At 35.4% G+C, this 22,263-nt stretch overlaps 1 protein-coding gene across 13 annotated transcripts in view; it reads left to right on the top strand.

Moving 5' to 3' along the window:
* Positions 1 to 22,263, top strand: part of HDAC9 (histone deacetylase 9) — a 1,141,821-nt gene that overhangs the window by 472,179 nt on the left and 647,379 nt on the right. The window lies entirely within an intron of this gene.

Below are 22,263 nucleotides of genomic sequence, written 5' to 3'. Positions count from 1 at the left end.
TGAGAACTGAAAAAGTCTAATAATTGTAGGACAAAAGCAGTCATTAAAAAATAAGAGGAAACATAATAGACGCTAATTAAAATCTTTGCCAACAAGAGGAAAGACTTTAGACAATCACAATGAATGAGAAAGGATTAAGCAACTGGAGCAAACTCAATAAACATGACAAAGACAGTAGAATAGTTTATTTATGTTCCTGAAGCTAATAATCCAAAAACACTGAAACAAGTGATAATTTTAGGAAAAAAAAAACAAGAAATATCATTTCACTGAAAAGAAAAAAGCCTACAGTTGATAAGGACACATGTGTTTTAGGAAATTTTCTGCAAATAGTGCAGATTCATATCGTAATTGGGGTTTTGCATGTTAAAGGATCATTCGTTTTTCAAGTTCAGGAAGGTTAAAGCAAAAATCTATGGGATCATGTCTGAAGTAGAGTATTAGACTTGCATACCTGAGGTACCACACTTCCAGGCCAGTTCCTGACATCACTGTGTGCCTGAGTTGAGAAGTGGTCTTATATATTTTTCTACCCCCTCACATCAAGATAGTAAAATCTTTAAAAACATTTGATTAATCCATCTTTTGTACCCCATAATGATTTAGGGTCTATACTCCCAGAGGGATAAAGAATAGAAAAACTATTAGGGGAGGGGATGAGATACAGAGTTCTGGTGGTTGGGAATTGTACCCCTCTTATTCTATGGTATTGTCAGTTTTTCCATTTTATACATAAAATTATAAAAAAATATTTTATTAAATATCAGATGTCAAAAGAAGTGAAAAATTTGTAGAATTCAGAAAGAATTGCAGCCAAACGTGCCACCCTTAAGATGTTATCAGCATACAGAGAAAATAGGCAGACAAGTTAGAAATTCCCCAACATGTTTGACAATGATACCCACCCAATGAGAGATGAACTTGAAAGAAAAAAAAATGAAGTTCATCAGAAAAAATATATATAGTTCACTAATGGGACAAATGTTCAGTCTATATAAAGAGTTATGAAACTGAAGGACTGGATAGTGGCATACCTTGCAGTACCTTACAATATGCCAGGACCTGGGTTCAGGTCCCCAACTCCTCAACCCACCTGGAGGAGGGAAGATGTGAAAAGGTACTGCAAGTCTGACTCTGTTTCTCTCTCTTTCTATCTTCTTCGCTTTCAACTTCCCTCTGTCTCTGTCCAAAATAAATGCATATGAAGTGATGAGATTATAGTTAAAGTACAGAGAGCAAAAATTATGAAAGTAAAACAATGTAAAATATTCATAAAGCCAAACCAAGATGAGGAGAGGTATTAGAGACAGATGATATGAATAGATGTGTGAAAGTATTAACATCTTCTCCATTCTGAGCCAGAAGAGACTTTGTGCTGCTTAAAATAGTAATTCATAGTTAAAATAAAAATAGAATACAGACACTATTTTTACTAGTTTCTTTATTTAACCTTATAGAGATCTTTTTGGATATAATTTCTCATATGGAAAGCTGGCAAGATAGCTCACCTGGATAGTGCATCTACTGTGCCATATGCACAACTCAGGTTTGAGTTAAGCTGTCACCACAATGAGAAAATTTTGGTACTCTGGTGTTCCTCTCCCTCCTCTCTCTCTCTGTCTCAGTTTTCTCTATCTGAAAAAATTGACCTGGAGTAGTGACCACAACAATAAATCCGCATATGGGAGGGACATGTCTAATATATTTACAGTTTCTTTAATTGTAACTCTTAATTCTATTAAATGTACTCATTTAATATAATTTTGTAGGTGTTATCACATTTTATATTGAAGTGTGTTTTTTTTATCCATCTTCCATGAGAATTCATCTACTGATAGAAATATGGGAAAATGTGTATGCAGTGGTGGTAGTGGTGGTAAAGGTAAAGGTGCTTTTGCTTTCATGATTACACTTTTTGATTGATATGACTTTTATAATATGCATATATCTTATAGACAATGTTTCTTACAAAATCATACACAGAGCAGAGCTACTATACTATTTAATAGTAGCTGTGATTGATTGTAAGTAGTATGTATATTAGTGTGGTTTTTAAATGAAAATCAATAAGGAAAATGTCCTTTTTTATCATCTTACTAGGGGCTTAATGATTTACAGTATAGTTGTTAATGCATGGATATAATTTCCCATATCTCTGTAATCTATGTCTGCAAAACACTTTAACCTCCATCCTAAGTAGAATCATTACTCTACTAAGTCCATATACCAGAACCCTAACATCCTCCCCACCTCCTCCTTTCCCCTTCTTCCTCAGAGTTTTTGCTTTGCTGCACCATACCAGACCCAATCTAAGTTTCTGTCCTTATTTCTTAAATTCTACAGTGAGATCATACAGTACTTCTTATTCTCTTTTTGGCTTATTTCAGTCAGTATGATCACTTCAAGATCCATCCAAGATGAAGCAAATGAGTTGACTTCAATTTTGTTAAGTAAATTAGCAAGGCAGTTAGGCAGTGCCCAAGTGGTCTGGTAAAGTGCATTCACGTCTTTCATATTGCTTCATTCTGCTGACTATAAATTCGGTGACATCACAAGACTGTCTCCTACAATAGTTACAAGTTGAGTAACAGTTCCAGGAATTGCACCCACTTATGCATGATAAATTACAGAGGAAGAGAAGAGAATTTTTGCTTCATTCTTGGACATTTAAAAAAATTAATCAAATATTCTCTAACAAACCATTCTTTATAACTCATTGACAAGAATGATACTACCTGATCACATATTATTATAAGCAGAATTTGTCCATGGCTGAACTAAGAAAGGAAGATGCTGCAGTTAATTATCTAGTTTCTATTAGGAAGAAAAGAGGGAAAAGAAATGGGTATTTAATTATTTAATAGGCATTAACTGTTATAGTATTTATTCTGGCAATTAGAAGTTTCCTCTCTGTAATGTCTGAAAATAAATAATGAAGTGAACTAAGTAGATTATATAAATTATTTTTTGAATGAATTATGTTTCTCCATTTTCATGAAAGCACACAAAATTATCTGTTTAAATACTGATAAGTTTTTTTTAAAAAAACTAATATTGGATGGAAAGTCTTTGTAGGGAACACCTAGTAAAAAGACTGAAGTAATTAGGAAGATGTCTTGGTTTCTCTATTTTTTTTTCTCTTTCTCTCTCTCTCTCTCTCTCTCTCTTTCTCTCTCTCTTTAATGATTCCATTCCATTTGGGCTGAATTTCACATTCTTCTTATTTCAGAGGTAGAAAGACAAAGAGAGATGATACTCTTATTTAGTAATAAGGCTGGAATGTTAGGCCATGTATATATGACAAGCCACATACTCTAATAGAGAAATTGTCCCTCAGCCTTGTAAATCAATTTTTAAAGGAGGAAAATGAATATTGTGGATTGAATGTTTGAAAGTATTTGTTACCAGTTTAAGTAAAATATTTTTTTTTTGGTGTTGACTTTGAGAGATACAGAAATTTATCTCATTCTAAAGTTTTCAGAACATTAAAGGAAATTATTTTTAAAACTGGAATGCAATATGTTTTCAAGTATTTGGTTGTGATTATTACATTTTCAGATTAAGAGTCTGGATTGAGGGGCCAGGCAGTAGTGCACCTAGTTAAGTGAACATTTTACAGTGCACAAGGACTTGGGTTCAAGTCCAAAGTCCCCAGTCCCTCACCTTTTTCCCCACCTGCAGGGAGAAAACTTCAGAAATGGTGAAGCAATGCTGTAGGTGTCTCTTTGTCTCTCACCCTCTCCATCCACCCTTCCCTCTAAATTTCTCTCTTACCCTATCAAATAACATAAAGTATATAACATTTAGAAAAAAGAATTAAACAGTCTGCTTCTGAACACTTTTTCTTCTCCTTTTCATCTTCCTCTTCTTCCTCCTCTTCCTCCTTGTTCATCTTCTTTTTAATTGCCACTAGGATTATCCCTGGGGCTCAATGCCTGCATATCAAATCTGGTGGACATTTTTTCCCCTTCCTCCTTTTCTTCCTTCCTTCCTTCCTTCCTTCCTTCCTTCCTTCCTTCCTTCCTTCCTTCCTTCTTTCCTTCCTTCTCTCCCTCCTTCCATTCCCCCTCTCTCTCTCTCTTTCTTTGTTTCTTTTTTATTTGATAGGATAGACAGAAATTGAGAGTGGTGGTGAAGATTAAGAGAGAGAAAGAGAGACCTATCGTGCTGCTTCAGCCTTCCTGAAGCCCTCCCCCTAAAGGTGGGAACTGGGGGCTTAAGACTAGATCTTTGCACATGATAACAAGTGCACTCAACCCACTGCACCACTGCCCTGGGCCCTAACACTTTCCTATGAATTGGAAGCTTTGAAATAATTTAATTGGAATGAAGCTCACAAAGTAATTTTAAAAGAAGCTATAACTAGAGGGAAATTAAAGATGCTTTGTCATATGCTTCAAGTCTGTATGACAGTGTCATGATATATTCAGTTTCAGAAAGGAATTTTAAATACTGATAGTTTGGGATGTGTAATGTCTTTCCTATTGTTAGATTTCCTTTTATTGTATCATAGGAGATAGTAAGAAAATGGAAGGATGAGAAAATGCCTTGTATTTCTTTTTTTTTTTTAATTTATTTTTTATTTATAAAAAGGAACATTGACTAAACTAAAGGATGGACGAGAGGGGTACGACTTCCCACAATTCCCACCACCAGAACTCTGCATCCCATCCCTTCCAACCTGATAGCTTTCCTATTCTTTAACCTATTCTTTAACCCTCTGGGAGTATGGATCCAAGGTCCTTGTGGGGTGCAGAAGGTGGAAGGTCTGGCTTCTGTAACTGCTTCCCAGCTGAACATGGGCATGGACTAGTCTATCCATACTCCCAGCCTGTCTCTCTCTTTCCCTAGTGGGGAAGGGCTCTGGGGAAGTGGAGCTCCAGGACATATTGGTGGGGTTGTCTGTTTAGGGAAGTCTGGTTGGCATCATGCTAGCATCTGGAACCTGGTGGTTGAAAAGAGAGTTAACATACAAAGCCAAACAAATTGTTGACCAATCGTGGACCTAAAAGCCTTGTATTTCTATTATTATTCTAGTAAGTTAGATGCATAAAACAGATTTTATTAGAGTTTTTAAAGTACTAAAATAGCATAATTGAATTAATTATCAGAGAGCATTATGTTTACTTACTCAAAGACGCTGTTTTCATAAATACAAAACTGTGTAATCCTTATGTTTTATAAGAATTACCAGTTGCAGTAATTATTTAAAATTTTTACATAGTAAAATAAGTGGTGGGACTTTTTTGCATAGACTTTCTAATACCCAGTAATTAAATCCAATGGAAACTACATTTAAAGAAGGAAATTTGCCAAGCTACAGTAATATTCTTATGATAAACTCTCTTTGCATGTTGATAAGTCTGGAAATACCCCAGAACTTCATTTTCTTGCTTCTTCCCCTTATGGTTTACCACTTGTGTTAGAAATTTCAATTAATAATTTATGCTCTGCACAGACCTAGTTGCAGGCACGTGGATGCTATTTTCAATTATTTAAGGTACATCTTAATGGATGGTTAAGGCGTAACAATTCTGAATTGGGTTAAAGTATAAAAATGTCATTAAGGTCTTTTTTTTTTTTTAATTTGAAGGTGAAACAAACAAATGAAGCACAAGAAAATTTCTCTGAACTCTTATTAAGTTACATTGTGGTCTGGAAGTTGGTGCTAGTAAAAGACATTTTGACACAAAAGATTTTCTGGGAATTCCACAAAGTGTGAACTAGAAAATGCTCTTGATGAATTTAGTGTGTTTTAAATTTTATTATTAATGGTGATTTTAAATTAGTTTATAGATAAAAGTTACACTAGTATTTATGATTTTTCATCAGGAACTACTTGTTTCTTTTCTTTCTTTTTTTCTTTTTTTTTTTTTTTTTTTTTTTTGCTACATTCTACCTTAATCTTTGGGTTGTTTTGTTTCAGTGAAAGGTTAATAGGTTTAACACTTACATTTTTAAAAATCAATTTTAAAATCACTAACTACCATTTTTGTTAACACAATAGCTACTGTTTTCAGAGCTTTCTCTGAACCGGATACTGTTCTATCATTTAACCTTCTCTACCCTCTTAAGAGATGTGTAGCAGTTAGAACAGTAGTCCTAATTTTAAGGTAAAGAATTATAGTTAGACATACTTATTGATGGTCACTGTGATTGGGCCCCTGAACTGATTTTTCTGTTTACTATGTATGCCCTTGGCACATTTCATTAAAGAAGAAAATATATGCCATCAAACATTACTTTTTATACATGAAGCTAACAGTATGGAATCAGCTACATTTATAAGCAAACTTGTAGGCACATGAGAAGTTTTAAAGTAAAAAACAAACAAACAAAATACCAGTAATTTTCTGTGAAAGCCTTGCTTCACATTCCCAGTGCTTGACAAAACATTGGAGAAAGCTAACACTACCCAGCACTGAGACAATCTTAAGGTAACCTCAAAGTTCCATGAAAGTGATGCTACATAGAGCAATGAGCAAACACTGGGGGAATCCAGCATTTCTAATGCGTTTGGCCATGTTCGTAGTTTGTCTCATAAATAGCAAGGGCAAGGTTTGCTCAGTCTCAAAATACTACGCATCACTATTAATGTATTTTAAAAGGAAGAGTTTTTCCCCCCAAGTCGTAGCATGGTGGGGTTCAGTTTCTTTGAATCTAAATATTTAAATTAACTCACCTTAGTCTTTACTTAAAAAGAATGGACCATTTACTAAAGTTTGTGTCTGTAGTCAAACCCTGATCTTGAAGCTCAATGTCAGATTCTTGAGACAAAGAATTATCTATCTCTCAAAATTGGATTTTTGCCTGTTTTGAATTTATGTTGGTAGGGTGGGATCTATCTGGACATTTTGGGCAAAAGGGAAATAAATGTGCACACTAAGATTATACATTTTTATTAAATTTTATTTTATGAATGAGTATGTTCTCTAGGTGTCTTTTGCAAAAAAAAAATCACCAATGAGATGTTAATTTGACTACTTAGAAGTCAACTCTGGTTTCCATCAACTATTTTTTTTTATAGTTTTATTTGCTGTGACAGTCTTAAGCTATCTTTCTGGATCAATGCATTGTAAAAGCATTATTGATTGTAATGTTAATGATCAACATAATTTATTGCCTCCCCAGAGGGAAGAAGCTTTCAGATGATCATTGAATACATTAAAATCTGCAGATGCCCATGTCTGTGGCTCCCTTTAGCAGGCTAACTCCTTTGGGTCAGTTATTCTTAGCCTCGGTATTTCTATCTTATTTCTTTCTTATGGCATCTCAGTTCTAAGATTAGCTTGTTAGGCGTTATCATACCATCTGAGTTACCTCCTAATATAACTCTACACTGGAATGATTATTTATAGAAAGAGCATTCTGTCATTTTTGGGTTATTTTGAGTAGTTTAAATAAAGAAGAATAACATTCAAGAGAAACCACAGATTCCTTCCTGCTGCCAAAACAACATGATAACTGTCTGCTTAAGGGGCAATAATGCTTAAATATGTGCTTAGGGTGATTGCTGCATTCTTTTTATCTCTGCCACCTTGACAGAAAGGGAAGGCTTTTGGGTAATGATGTATAACGCTTGTGGAATGGCAAAGAGACAGCCTTGATGCTTTCTGTCACAAAGCATCGAAGACTCTGGTTGATGATGACAACAAGAGACACATAGGTTTTATTTTTAGAAACAGTCATTGCTAAGCTCTCTGTTTGGTGTTAATATGGCTCATAAACAGCTTCTTATTGTTGACCTTTCCAGTGAAAATGACATTTTATACCCCAGCGAACACACCACACACACACACACACACACACACACACACACACACACACCTATTTTATAAAGTTGAGTATTATTAAGAAATCAGTTAGACAATTTTAAAGTTAAGCAATCTAATGTTTATTAAATTCCTGTGATGTATATTCAAAATTCCTTGAAGAGTAGGTTTAACAGATGGGTTATGGAAAGCAATAGAATGTTGTTATGTGTAGGAAATATAGAGATTCATGTAAGGTAAGGAAATAACGCTGAATAAATACTATAAATAAAGTTAATAAATTATAATACTTATAAAATAATATGTTTCATTTCAACATCACTGCCACAATGTAATGATGAGATACAGTATTATGATAATGCATTAATATAAGCTGTTGATTTTTAAATGGATGAGATAAAATCCTCATGTATTAAAAAAGAGGTATAAGGGCAGGGAAGATAGCATAATGGTTATGCAAACAGATTCTCGTGCTTGAGGGTCTGAGGTCCCAGGTTCAGTCACCTGCACCACCATAAGCCAGAGCTGAGCTATGCACTAGTTAAAAAGAAAAAGTATACATCAGTGACTATTTTTCTGGTATATCTAACTCTTAATGACTTCATAAAATTGCTTAAAAATATTGTGTATTTTCACATTTGAGATTTTTTTTTTTGCTTGCTTAAACTGCATGTTTAATTAAGGCCTCTATAAGTGATGTTTTGCTTTAAAATTAGAACTTTTATTTTTTATGTTTTCTTTTTACATTACTGTATTGTTAAGTCAGTGATGCTAGATGATAAAAATGTTAAATATTTTCTTCAGGAATGAGGAGATGGCATGCTCTGAAACTCTTGAGGGTCCAGGTTCAATCCCTAGCACCACCATAAACTGGAACTCAGAAGTTCTTGTTAAATGTATATATAAACACCTGTGTTTGTGTGTTAAATGTATTTTATATTGCATTTTTGGTCTTTTTTATTTATTTACTTATAAAAAGGAAACATTGACAAAACCATAGGATAAGAGGGGTACAACTCCACACAATTCTCACCATCAGAACTCCATATCAGATCCCCTTCCTTGATAGCTTTCCTATTCTTTAACCCTTTGGTAGCATGGACCCAAGGTCATTGTGGGATGGAAAAGGTGGAAGGCCAGGCTTCTGTAATTGCTTCCCTGTTGAACATGGGCGTGGACAGGTTGATCTGTACTCCCAGCCTGCCTCTCTCTTTCCTTAGTGGGAAAGGGCTCTGGGGAAGCCAGAGACATTGATGGGGTTGTCTGTCCAGGGAAGTCTGGTTAGCATCATGCTAGCATCTGGAACCTGGTGGTTGAAAAGAGAGTTAACATATAAAGCCAAACAAGTTGTTGACTAATCATGAACCTAAAGGCTGGGATAGTTCATATGAAGATTTGGGCGAGGGGTGGTGTCTCCATTCTGTAGATAGCTAATAGGTATATATTAGTTATTTTACAAAGGGCCTGCAGCTATACTAGTTTTTTTTTTCCCCCCCTCAGCCTGAAAATCTGATATGCAGGTGGATTCAAGTTATTGTCTGGGGAGGTGATGTCATGGCTGGAAAAAGGACTAGAAAGCTGGATCTGGAAAGAGAGTAGCTCCCAAGTATGGGAAAGGTGTATAAATATTGTTGACTATAAACCCCAATAGAAGGACTGCAGGAATACTCATTTTTTGCTTACTATTAATAGTTTACTGAGAAAGCATTATCTTTTAAAAGATGTTTTTGTGCTTATGGTCTATAAAATTACTTCTCTACCATTATGAACTTGGCAAATGACAAAACAGCACACTCTAATTAAAGTATATTCTCAAAGACTCAAGATGTAAATAAATACAGAGTAAATATATTCAATTGTATAAACAAATTTCATCTCATGGGGCTAGGTGATAGTGCATGTGGTTAAGCACACACACTAGAAATTTCATCTCAGGCCACTCTTAATTAGCAAGTTGAAGTTTTTTAAAACTATTTATTTATTAATGTATTCCCTTCTGTCTCCCTTACTCTTTTTATTGTTGTAGTTATTATTGTTGTTATTGATGTCGTCATTGTTTGATAGGATAGAGAGAAATGGACAGAGAAGGGGAAAACAGAGAGGGGGAGAGTAAGATAGACACTTGCAGAACTGCTTCACCACCTGTGAAGTGACTCCCCTGCAGGTGGGGAGCCCGGAGCTCAAATCAGGATCATTTCCCAGGTCCTTGCTCTTTGAGCCAAGTGCGCTTAACCCGCTGTGCTACCACCTGACTCCCTTCAGGTTGAAATTTTATGAGGTGATCTAATTATCTGAAGATTTGGAAACTGAGGTGAAATATTCTGTTCATTTCTTTTTTTAATGTTTTACTTATTTCCCCTTTTTTTCTCCCTTGTTGTAGATATTGTTGTTTTATTGATATTGTTATTGTTAGATAGGACAAAGAGAAATGGAGAGAGATGGGGAAGACAGAGAGGGGGAGAGAAAGACAGACACCTACAGACCTGCTTCCCTTAAGCAGGTCTTTGTGCTTTGCACAACATGTGCTTAACCTGCTGTGCTATTGCCCAACCCCCTCTTCTATTCATTTCTTTACACAAAAGTATTTATGAGTCAAACATGTGCCAGACTTTAGTCTATAAAGGAGTATCCAGTATAAGGAGATCCACAATTACTGATTGTGCAATTGAATGACGGATGAATAAGGTTTCCGTAGATAGGTAAGTACAAAGGAAAAATAAAGTAAAGCAATGGGTTAGAAACTGACTGATGGTAGCAAGAATGAAGTCGACTGAAGTCTTTGAAGGCTGGAAAACTTTTTGTGGATCTTTTTTCTCTGTCTTCTAAGCCACATAAATTAAAGATATTTTAGAATTCTTTATCTCTACTTATTCCATTCAAAGGTTCATTTGTATTCCTTATTCCAACTTTAACCATAACTATACAAATACTTATTTTCAAGCAATATGAACCATTCTAGTACTTTAGTGAAATTGATTTAGCCCCCTTTTCATGAGTTGGAATAGAATGAAAAGAATGATTCCATATCATCTGAAATTAGAAGTTTGATATTATTATAAATACAAGATCACTCTCTTTTTTTAATGAGGGAGTAATAGTTTACAATTGACAGTAAAATACAATAAATAGTTGATACATGTGTAACATTTCTCAGTTTTCCACATAACAGTATAAACCCCCACCTAGGTCCTCTGCCATCATGTTCTAGGACTTGAACTCTCCTCCCACATATCCCCTGGCCTAGAGTCCTTTTTGGATGCAATACACCAAGGATTACACTCTTTTTTAATGAGGTATGCAATGCAGATTATTGGTGAACACCTATAATGTATTAGGTATTTAGGAAAATAATTGGTCAAATAAAATTTGGTAGATAACTAGATACTGTAACTTCCAAAGTGTGTAAATCTAATATTTTTTGTGGTTGGATTTGTGACAAATTGAATAAAGGGAATTTTCAGAAGATGATGGAATTTTCTTTTTAGAGAGAGAAACAGCAGTATGCTTAGAAGTTTTGTTTTTGTTTTTTTTCTACATATTTTGCTTTCTCAGAGTTAAGGAACAATGATGGATGGACATAAGGAAGATAAACCTGGTTCAGAAATTGACACATTATCTTACATGCATAATGTCTCCTGGGGGTTTTCCCTGAACATTCCAATTGGTCTAAATCAAATGGAATGAAAGCTCAGAACAGAGCAGGAAGTATTCTAGAGCTATTTTAATCTCCCCTTAATTCTGCTTTATGGAAGGGATGCGGAAGAAATCTTTCTATAAGAGAATAGGTGAGGGAGGCCAAAATTTTCTCTAGCCTCAGCATGACTGGAATTAGACCAAACTCCTCACTAACATATTTTTTTGAAGTTCCAGTGTAGCCTGAGGAAAGTAGTTGATATGTTATTTTACTTCTTCTCTTTTTATGTTATCTTACTTCTAAAGAGAGTTTCTTCAGTCAGTATTTATTAAGTACTAACAAATATATTTAAAATAGGTTTCTTGACATATATATATATATATATATATATATAATGTATATATATAATCAGCTAGTTGTAATGTCTCTACCCATCCCCACTTTTATGGCCTGCATACTTCCATAGCTATGTATATTATTTCCCCATAGTCATATATATATATATATATATATATATATATATATATATATATAATTGCTTACCATAGTCCTTATTGCTCTTGAGAACATTCTCATTTACTGTCTTATATGTGGTTATTTATGTTTGTCTCTAGCCCCTCAGCAATAGGTTCTAAGAGAAGAAGGATCATATTTTACTTCAATTTTTATTCCCTACAGTACCTATCAAATTGATCCCTGAAGCTATTTTTAAATGAATGAGTGAATAAAGATTACAGTGGTATTGCACAAAAATGTTATATATATAATTTTGACAGAGCCTAGGATTGCTACACTCATGATTTCCCTGCCCCTATGTTGCTTTGTCATTCAGATTGACAGGCAAAGGGAGAAAGAGATGGGGGGAGGGGTAGTACCTTAAAATCAGAGCTTCCATGATGTTGGGACACTGCAATATGGGTCCAAGACTTTAAACTGGGCAGTGTATGTGGCGAGGCATATGCTCTCTCTGGTTTCCTGTTGAGCTACCTAACCAACCACATATATATTTAATTTTAGATATTATACCTTTCATATAGATAAGTTTCCAGGGCTTTTTTGTAAATTGAAAAATACTGATTTCGGGGGGGGGGGAATCTAGAGTTTTTGATACACAATTTGAAACTCATTAGAAAATGTAAGTTATATCTAAATGCATTGACAATATTAGCATACCTCTTTAAATGTCTCAGTTATTCTTTTTTAAAAAAATATTTATTTTATTTATTTATTCCCTTTTGTTGCCATTGTTGTTTTATTGTTGTAGTTATTATTGTTGTTGTCATTGTTGGATAGGACAGAGAGAAATGGAGAGAGGAGGGGAAGACAGAGAGGAGGAGAGAAAGATAGATACCTGCAGACCTGCTTCACCGCCTGTGAAGCGACTCTCCTGCCGGTGGGGAGCCGGGGTTCAAACCGGGATCCTTATGCCGGTCCTTGTGCTTTGCGCCACCTGCGCTTAACCCGCTGTGCTACAGCCCGACTCCCCTCAGTTATTCTTAACGGGATATTTTGGAATATTCATATTTGACTTGATTTTTCAATGAACAATGCAAATATAAATTTCATGAGATACATGTCTGCATTCAAAATGTTAAGTGTGAAATAGTTCATTTAAATCTGCTTTAATTTAAATGTATACTTTTTTATCCAAGAAGAATAACTTTGGTTGTAAAATTTATTACAGGTGTACTTTTGTATTACTCAAACACTACTTCATATTTAATTCTGTTTTTCTCAGTTTCATATTATTATGTAGAAAGAACTTCCATAATAAAGGACAAAATGTACTGATTAGAGAATTAACAACAGTATGAATTTGAAACAATTTGCTTCTCCAATTCCTATTTAAAGTACATCTACATTTATTCAGGATTTATTTAATTGGCTGTTTTCTTTGAGAAGAGAGAAATGAAAAACGTTTTGGAAAGCAATTTATTAAGTTTTTAGATGTCGCTACTATATTAATTCTTATTTTAAATAAAATGTCAGTACAGTATATTCATGTAGTGAGATATTAAGGGAAAACGGAAGGAATGAATCAATCTATATATACAGAAGTTACAGAGATAAATAAACATTTATGGCAAAATAAGAGCAAATGGTAATGAGAATATAGGATAATGTAATTGGAAAAATCAAAATTTTAGAGTAGTATTTTTTTCTCTTAATCTTAAAACAGTACAAGTTAGGATAAACTAAGGACACCAGGGCTCAGAAAATTGTTATAGTTATTGTAAACACGGGCTGAAAAAGGTGCTGTATTATAAAACCAATTTTTTTGCAACACAGCTGTTGAACTCAATATTGTAGAGCACAGGGAATATGTACATTGAAATATTACTTTAGTGAGTTTGCAAATGCATCCTAACATTTTATCATTTATCATTTTAACCTAATTTTTATCATTGAGAATTAAACATAAGTTTCTAACTACTATAATAATGATATAGAGAACTGAGTGATAATGATGGACTCTCCCACTGAGTGCATATGGTAGAGCATGTGTTTTGGCATGAAAAAGTCCCAGCTTCCAGTTCATCACCGCTTAGAAATGCCCACAGCTTCAGGGGAAGTTCCAGTGCTATAGTGTCTCTCCATCTTACTCTCTGTATTGGATGTAAAATGAATGAAAAAAGTGCCTCTGGAGTACTCAGCTCATGCATGTCAGTATCTATCCAGATGCTGGTTTATTGATATATTGTTTTATGTTGATATGACACTAATTTAGGATGATTTTACCTTGCATTTAAAAGGTTATCATACCTACATTAAACATTAACAGAAAATTAAGATTGGGGGTAGAGGCAGTGGGGGGGCCTTGCTGGTGTCTCACTGGTAGAGTGTACATATGGCCATAAGCAAACATCCTGGTTCAAGTCCTAAGAACCCATCTGCAAGGGGGAAAGGTTCACAAGAACAGACAAACAGTGATGTAGTCATTTCTTTTTCTTTCTCACTTATTAACTCCCCCTACTCTCTCAATTTCTCTCAGCCTCTATCAGAGAAATAAATTTAAAAAAAAAAATTCCACAGGAATATAACTTTGGAGCTCTTAATTTGGTTGACTGCAATCATTTATTTGCTTTTCTCCCCCTGAAAATGAACATAATAGTTTTACAAGTTACCTTGTTATCAAGTTAACCTAACTTTTATAGCAAGGAAGAAAATAATATATGCAATATCAGACAAATTGTGATTTAACATAAGAAAAAAATACCATTATTTTTTCAACCATTGCCTGCACATTTTAATAAAGAATTCTGGGGGCCGGGTTGTGGCATACCTGGTTAAGTGCACATATTTTCAAGCACAAGGACCTGGGATAGAGCCTCTGTTCCTCACTTGTAGGGAGTTCACTCCATGAGTTGTGAAGCAGGTCTTCAGGTATCTATCTTTTTCTCCCTCTCTCTATCTCCCCATCCTCCAGAAAAAATGGCCATCAGAAACAGTGGATTTGTAGGGCAGGTACTAAGCCCCGGCCATAACCCTGGTGGCAATAAAATAACTAAATAGGAAAAAGTGAAAAAAAATATAATTATACAGGAATTCTTACACATCATGATCAACATGTACTTTATACTTTTTCTTTAGTAATTAGTCTTAACCTTCAATAAACATATTACTCTAGAAAATTTAGAGTTCAGACTTCCCCGGGCAGATGACCTCACTGATGTGTCCCGGAACCTTACCTCTCCAGAGCCCTACTCCACTAAGGAAAGATAGAAACAGGCTGGGGTTATGAGTCTACCTGCCAATGCCTATGTCCAGCAAAGAAGTAATTACAGAAGCCAGGATTTCTACCTGTTGCAACCCCAAAAGAATGTTGGCCCATACTCCTAGAGGGGTAAGCAAATAGGGGAAGTAAACCAGTTCAAGTATCTTTGCCAAACTGAGACAAAAATGCCACATTACATTTTTTTTAATACTAGTGACTTAATAATATTTTGCAAGGTTAGAAGATTGTATGAGAATTGTTTCAGACAGTATCCAAGACGAAAGTTATGTGCTTCACTTTGTTGTATTTATCTCATTATCTTGCTGAAGCTGAATAGTTTTTCATACATATTGATCATTTGATTTTACTTTTATGGAGAAATCATTCTAGGAATGGAATAGTGATTAAAGGTAAAAATCTATTAATGAATGTCACCCTGTCAACAGATTAAATGAAAAAAAAAAAAAACCTAATTGTGTGTGTAAAAAAGTCATTACTATATTTTCCAAGAGAGAATCTCTTATTAAATGTTACCCATCAAAACACACTCTGAAACTTTGTATTTAATGGTAAAATTCATTGGTAAAACACATTGTGTTCAGTGTCAGAATCTTTGTTTTTGGAGATCATACTTAATGTTTCAAGACATGGACACTTAGAGAGTATCATTTTTGTCATGTGCATGATTCTAGTTCAAGACTGACTCCCTCTGTATTGGAACTAGCTTTGGTACTGGGCTATCTTTTTTTCTTATTGACTTTGTACATGACTGGATTTGAATCACAAACCAAATGACCTCTTAAAGGACAGACTAACAATTTCATGGCTTTGGAACAATTAATTTATTCAGTGTGTAAGCTCATAGTCAAATGAAATATACTAAAATATATTTCATAAAACTGTTCTGGAATTACACTTAAATAAAATTTATGTATAATATGTTCAGTGTTTTTGCAGCTTATACTGTACTGAATTTTAGTTGAGTTTACAGAAGACAGAATGGTTAGTTTATGGAGGATAGAACTTTAGTTCTTTAATCTAGCTGAAAAAAGTGCTTGATGTTTATATAGCACTCCAATTTTTAAAAGATGATATGAAGTTGATTTAAATTAAAAAATAAAATTTAAGTGTGCTATTGAGTCATTCAAGTAAGAAATCAATCAAGATAGAAGAAGCTATATCTAAAAGCTGCATCTAATACTAGTTATTGAACAATTCCTAAAAAGACCAATAAGGACTTTGGAACTAAGTAACTTCAAGAGTTCAGCCCTTTGAACATCCAAGGAAAGACATAAGAAACTGCAACTGCAAAAACCATTGAGGTCAGATTATTTTCAGAATAAAGTTTAATGTGGCCAGAACACTTTCAGTAGCACTGAAAGGAAAGATGAGTAACACATCAATAATACCTTCAAATTGTTACTTTTTGCAACAAAACTTAAAATGATATACATTTTTTTTTTTATTCCCAGTCTAGAATTTCACAATCTCAGCAGTGTAATGCGCCCATATCTGGTAGCTTGTCTTTAAAAATCACCAATCAAGTGTTAGGAGGAACGAAAGGCACTTTATCTTTCAATATTTCCATACATAGTAGAAATGTACCAAAAATAAGGGGCTACAAGCAGCAGCAGCTGTGTTTCTTTCCTCTCCTCTCCTCTCCCCTCCCCTCTCCTCCCCTCCCCCCCTCCCCTCCCCTCTCCTCTCCTCTCCTACTCTCCCTGATCAACTAGGAATACTAAAGGAGACCACCAGGAACTGAAACAGGACAGGACTAGAACGACTTCAGGAACCCACCAGATCATCTGTGAGTGCAAACACATGTGGCTGGTGGACAGAGAGGAGCCTAAGGAGAGATTGGGTGGCTGGAAACAGTCTGGCAGTTTATCAGTTGAGGCACCACCTCCAGTCTGTTTCACCAACAAGGGGATGGCTGAGGGGAGAAGAGAACTCCCTGGGACTCACCAGGTGCAACTCTGAGTCTCCATTGCTACTGCCCTCAGAATCTGGAGCAGCAGCAGGGAGGCCCTGTGCTGACACCAGGAGACAGAGAACTAACCAGGAAACTCAGGAGAAGATCTATATCTTAGTGGCATAGCAGTGGGGCTGTGAAAGTCTCTTTGCATAACCACTGGATTATCTCTGCCACACCCTGCCTTATCTCTTGGTCAGGAGTCAGTGACTAAGCTAAGTAACCAACTTATAGTTTAAAAGCCCTCAAGCTCCCTAGCCTACAGGGAAGAAAAAGAACAAAAGAGGCTTTTAAGCCACTGAGCTCCAAATCAGGGATTAAAATACTATTGAAACAACTGTTAACTTCCACAACTGTGAATCCTTTAATTACCTAACTTAGACATAAGTCAATCCAGGCAATAGTGATCAGTAATTTGAAAAGTACTGGGAGGGACCTCATAGCATAATATATAAAATGGTTAAACCAACAACAAGAAATAATGGAGAAATGAACCAGGACAAGAGTCCAGCTAAAAGTCCCCTAAAGGGTGAATCACAAAATAATGAGGTCAACATCCAAAGACTAGTTAAGGTAATAATCACAGGAGTGAGTAAAGAGTTTGAAAGAATTGTCACCAGAAATGCAGAAACAGCAAATGAGACTCTAGAAGAAAACACTAAATTATCTTAAAGTTATTAGAGAACTGAAAGCTGAAATAGCTGAGCTAAGAACGCAACTAGCTGAACAAGCTACAACAGTATCAGAACAGGGTAACAAAATAGATGAACTCCAGAAAATAGTAGAGGGGGGGAGAGAATAGAATCAAGGAGGCTGAAGACAGAATTAGCAAGATCAAGGATGAATTAGAGACAACTAAAAATAAGTAAGAGATCTCAAAAAGAGATTAAGAGATACTGAAAACAACAACAGAGACCTATGGGATGACTTCAAAAGAAAGAATATACGCATTATTGGCTTACCAGAGGAAGAAAGAGAGGGAGAGGAAGAAAGCATTCTTCAGGACATAGTAGCTGAAAATTTCTCTAGTCTAGAAAACATCAAAGACATAAAGGTTCAAGAAGCCCAGAGGGTCCCAAACAGAATGAACCCAGACTTAAAGACACCAAGACAAATCATATTTAGAATGGAAAGGAGTAAGGATAAAGAAAGGATCCTGAAGGCTGCAAGAGAAAAACAAAGAGTTACCTACAGAGGAAAACCCATAAGATTAGCAACAGACTTCTCCACACAAACACTAAGGCCAGAAAAGAATGTCAAGATATCTATCGAGTGTTCAATGAGAAAAGCTTTCAACCAAGAATACTGTATCCTCCTAGACTGTCATTCAGATTACTTGGAGGCATAAAAACCTTCTCAGACAAGCAACAGTTGAAGAAATCAACTATCAACAAGCCTGCTGTTAAAGAAGTTTTGAAATAAATGTCAATGGCCAGAATTCACCTACTAAAAGGTACAGAGTAGGAAGATGGATCAGAAAACACAACCCAACAATATGCTGTCTACAGGAAACCCAGCTAACTCAACAAGACAAACACAGGCTCAAAGTGAAAGGATGGAAAACTATCATACAGGTTAATGGCCCACAAAAAAGGGCAGGAACAGCTATTCTCATATCTGACATTATAGACTTCACAATAGATAAAAAAGATAGGAATGGACACTACTTAATATTCAGAGGATCAGGCACTCAAGAGGACGTAACAATTCTTAACATCTATGCACCCAATGAGAAGCCATCTAAATACATCAAACATCTACTGAAACAGCTACAGTAATATATTAACAGCAACACAGTCATAGTAGGAGACTTTAACACCCCACTCTCTCAACTTGACAGATTCATTCAGGCAGAAAATCAATAAAGACACGAGGGAGCTAAATGAGGAGACAGATAAACTAGAACTATTGGACATTTTCAGAGTCATTAATCCCAAGAAACTGGAATAAACATTTAACTCAAGTCCACATGGGTAATATGGTCAAGGATAGACCATATGTTAGGCCACAAAGACAGCATCAGCAAATTCAAGAGGATTGAAATTATCCCAAGTATCTTCTCAGACCACAGTGGAATTAAACTAACACTTAACAATCAACAAAAGATTAGTAATAGTCCCAATCAACAGTACACTCCTTAACAACTAGTGGGTCAAAGAGGAAATAAAGGAAGAAATCAAAATATTTCAGGATTTCAATGAAAATGAAGACACAGCTATCAAAATATTTGGGACACAGCTAAGGCAGTAGTGAGAGGGAAGTTCATAGCCATACAAACACACATTAGGAAACAAGAAAAAGCACAAATAAACAGCCTTATTGCACATCTTAAAGACCTAGAAGAAGAACAAAGGAACCCTAAAGCAACCAGGACAGAAATCAATAAAGCTAGGGCAGAAATCAATAACATTGAAAATAAGAAAACATACAAAAGATCAACGAAAGTAAATGTTGATTCTGATTCTTCGAAAGAGTCAAAAAAATCGACAAACCTTTAGCCAGACTCACAAAAAAGGGAGAAGACCCAAATAAATCAGATAGTAAATGAAAGAGGAGACATCACAACAGACACCACAGAAATTCAAGATATTATGCAAGACTTCTATGAAGAACTACATGCCACCAAGCTAGAGAACCTGAAAGAAATAGACAATTTCCTAGATACCTACTAACTTCTAAAACTAAGTAAAGAGGAAGTAGATAACATGAACAGGCCCATCACAGCTAATGAAATTAGAACAGTTATCAAAAACCTTCCCAAGAATAAAAGTCCTGGACTAGATGGTTTTACAAATGAATTCTAAAAAAAATCTTCAACGAAGACCTAATACCTCTACTTTTAAAACTCTTCCAGAAGATTGAAGACACTGGAATACTCCCTTCCAGCTTCTATGAAGCCAACATCACTTTGATACCAAAAGCAGACAGGGACACAACCAAAAAAGAAAACTACAGACCAATATCTCTGATGAACATAGATGCTAAAATATTGAACAAAATTCTAGCCAATTGGATACAGCAGTATATTAAAAAGATTGTTTATCATGACTAAGTGGGGTTTATCCCAGTGGGGTTTATGCAAGGTTGGTTTAATATACATGAATCAATCAACGTGATCCACCACATCAATACAAGCAAGACCAAAAACCACATGGTCATATCAATAGATGCAGAGAAAGCCTTTGACAAAATACAACATCCCTTTATGATCAAAACACTACAAAAAATAGTAATAGATGGAGAATTCCTGAAGAGAGTGGAGTCTATATATAGCAAACCCACAGCCAATGTTATACTCAAAGGTGAAAAACAGGAAGCATTTCCCCTCAGATAAAGTACTAGACAGGGCTGCCTACTATCACCATTACTATTCAATATAGTGTTGGAAGTTCTTGCCATAGCAATCAGGCAGGAGCAAGGAATTAAAGGGATACAGACTGGAAGAGAAGAAGTCAAATTCTCCCTATTTGCAGATGACATGATAATATACATAGAAAAACCCAAGGAATCCTGCAATTATCTATTGGATATCATCAGGCAATACAATAAGGTGTCAGACTACAAAATTAGCATTCAAAAGTCAGTGGCATTCTTCTATGCAAACACTAAATCTGAAGAAGTTGAAATCCAGAAATCAGTTCCTTTTACTATAGCAACAAAAACAATAAAATATCTAGGAATAACCCTAACCAAAGAAGTGAAAGACTTGTATACTGAAAATTATGAGTCACTACTCAAGGAAGTTGAAAATTACACAAAGAAGTGGAAAGATATTCCATGTTCATGGGTTGGAAGAATTCACATCATCAAAATGAATATACTACCCAGAGCCATATACAAATTTAATGTTATCTCCATCAAAATCCCAATCATATTTTTTAGGATAATAGAACAAATGCTACAAATGTTTATCTGGAACCAGAAAAGACCTAGAATTGCCAAAACTATCTTGAGAAGAAAGAACAAAACTGGAGGCATAACACTCCCAGATCTCAAATGGTATTATAGGGCCATTATAATCAAAACTGCTTGGTACTGGAAGAGAAACGGACACACCGACCAGTGGAATAGAATTGAGAGCCCAGAAGTAAGCCCCCACACCTATGGACATCTAATCTTTGACAAAGGTGCCCAGACTATTAAATGGGGAAAGCAGAGTCTCTTCAACAAATGCTGCTGGAAAAAATGGGTTGAAACATGGAGAAGAATGAAACTGAATCACTATATTTCACCGAATACAAAAGTAAATTCCAAGTGGATCAAGGACTAAGATATTAGAGCAGATACTATCAGATACTTAGAGGAAAATATTGGCAGAACTCTTTTCCGCATAAATTTTAAAGACATCTTCAATGAAACGAATCCAATTACAAAGAAGACTAAAACAAGCATAAATCTATGGTGAGACTACATCAAATTAAAAAAGCTTCTGCACAGCTAAAGAAACTACTACCCAAACCAAGAGACCCCTCACAGAATGGGAGATGTTTACATGCCATATATCAAACAAGAGGCTAATAACCAGAATTTATAAAGAACTTGCAAATCTCAACAACAAGAAAACAAATAACCCCATCCAAAAATGGGGGAAAGACATGGACAGAATATTCACCACAGAAGAGATCCAAAAGGCCAAGAAACACATGAAATAATGCTCCAAGTCTCTGATTGTCAGAGAAATGCAAATAAAGACAACAATGAGATATCACTTCACTCCTGTGAGAATGTCATACATCAGAAAAGATAACAACAAATGCTAGAGAGGTTGTGTGGTCAAAGGAACCCTCCTGCACTGCTGGTGGGAATTTTTCTTGGTCCAGCCCCTGTGGAGAGCAGTCTGGAGAACTCTCAGAAGGCTAGAAATGGACCTACCCTATGATCCTGCAATTCTTCTTCTGGAGATATAGCCTAAGGAACCCAACACACCCATTCAAAAAGATATGTGTACACATATGTTCTTGGCAGCACAATTTGTAATAGCCAATGGACAACTGGGAAGCAACCCAGTTGTCCAACAAAAGATGAGTGGCTGAGCAAGTTGTGGTCTATATACACAATGGAATACTACTCAGCTATTAAAAACAGTGACTTCACCATTTTCAGCCCATCTTGGATGGACCTTGAAAAATTCATGTTAAGTGAAATAAGTCAGAAACAGAAGGATGAATAT

Source organism: Erinaceus europaeus, chromosome 8 (assembly GCF_950295315.1).
Source record: "Erinaceus europaeus chromosome 8, mEriEur2.1, whole genome shotgun sequence".
NCBI lineage: Eukaryota > Metazoa > Chordata > Mammalia > Eulipotyphla > Erinaceidae > Erinaceus > Erinaceus europaeus.
This window is presented reverse-complemented; position numbering and strand designations above follow the sequence as displayed.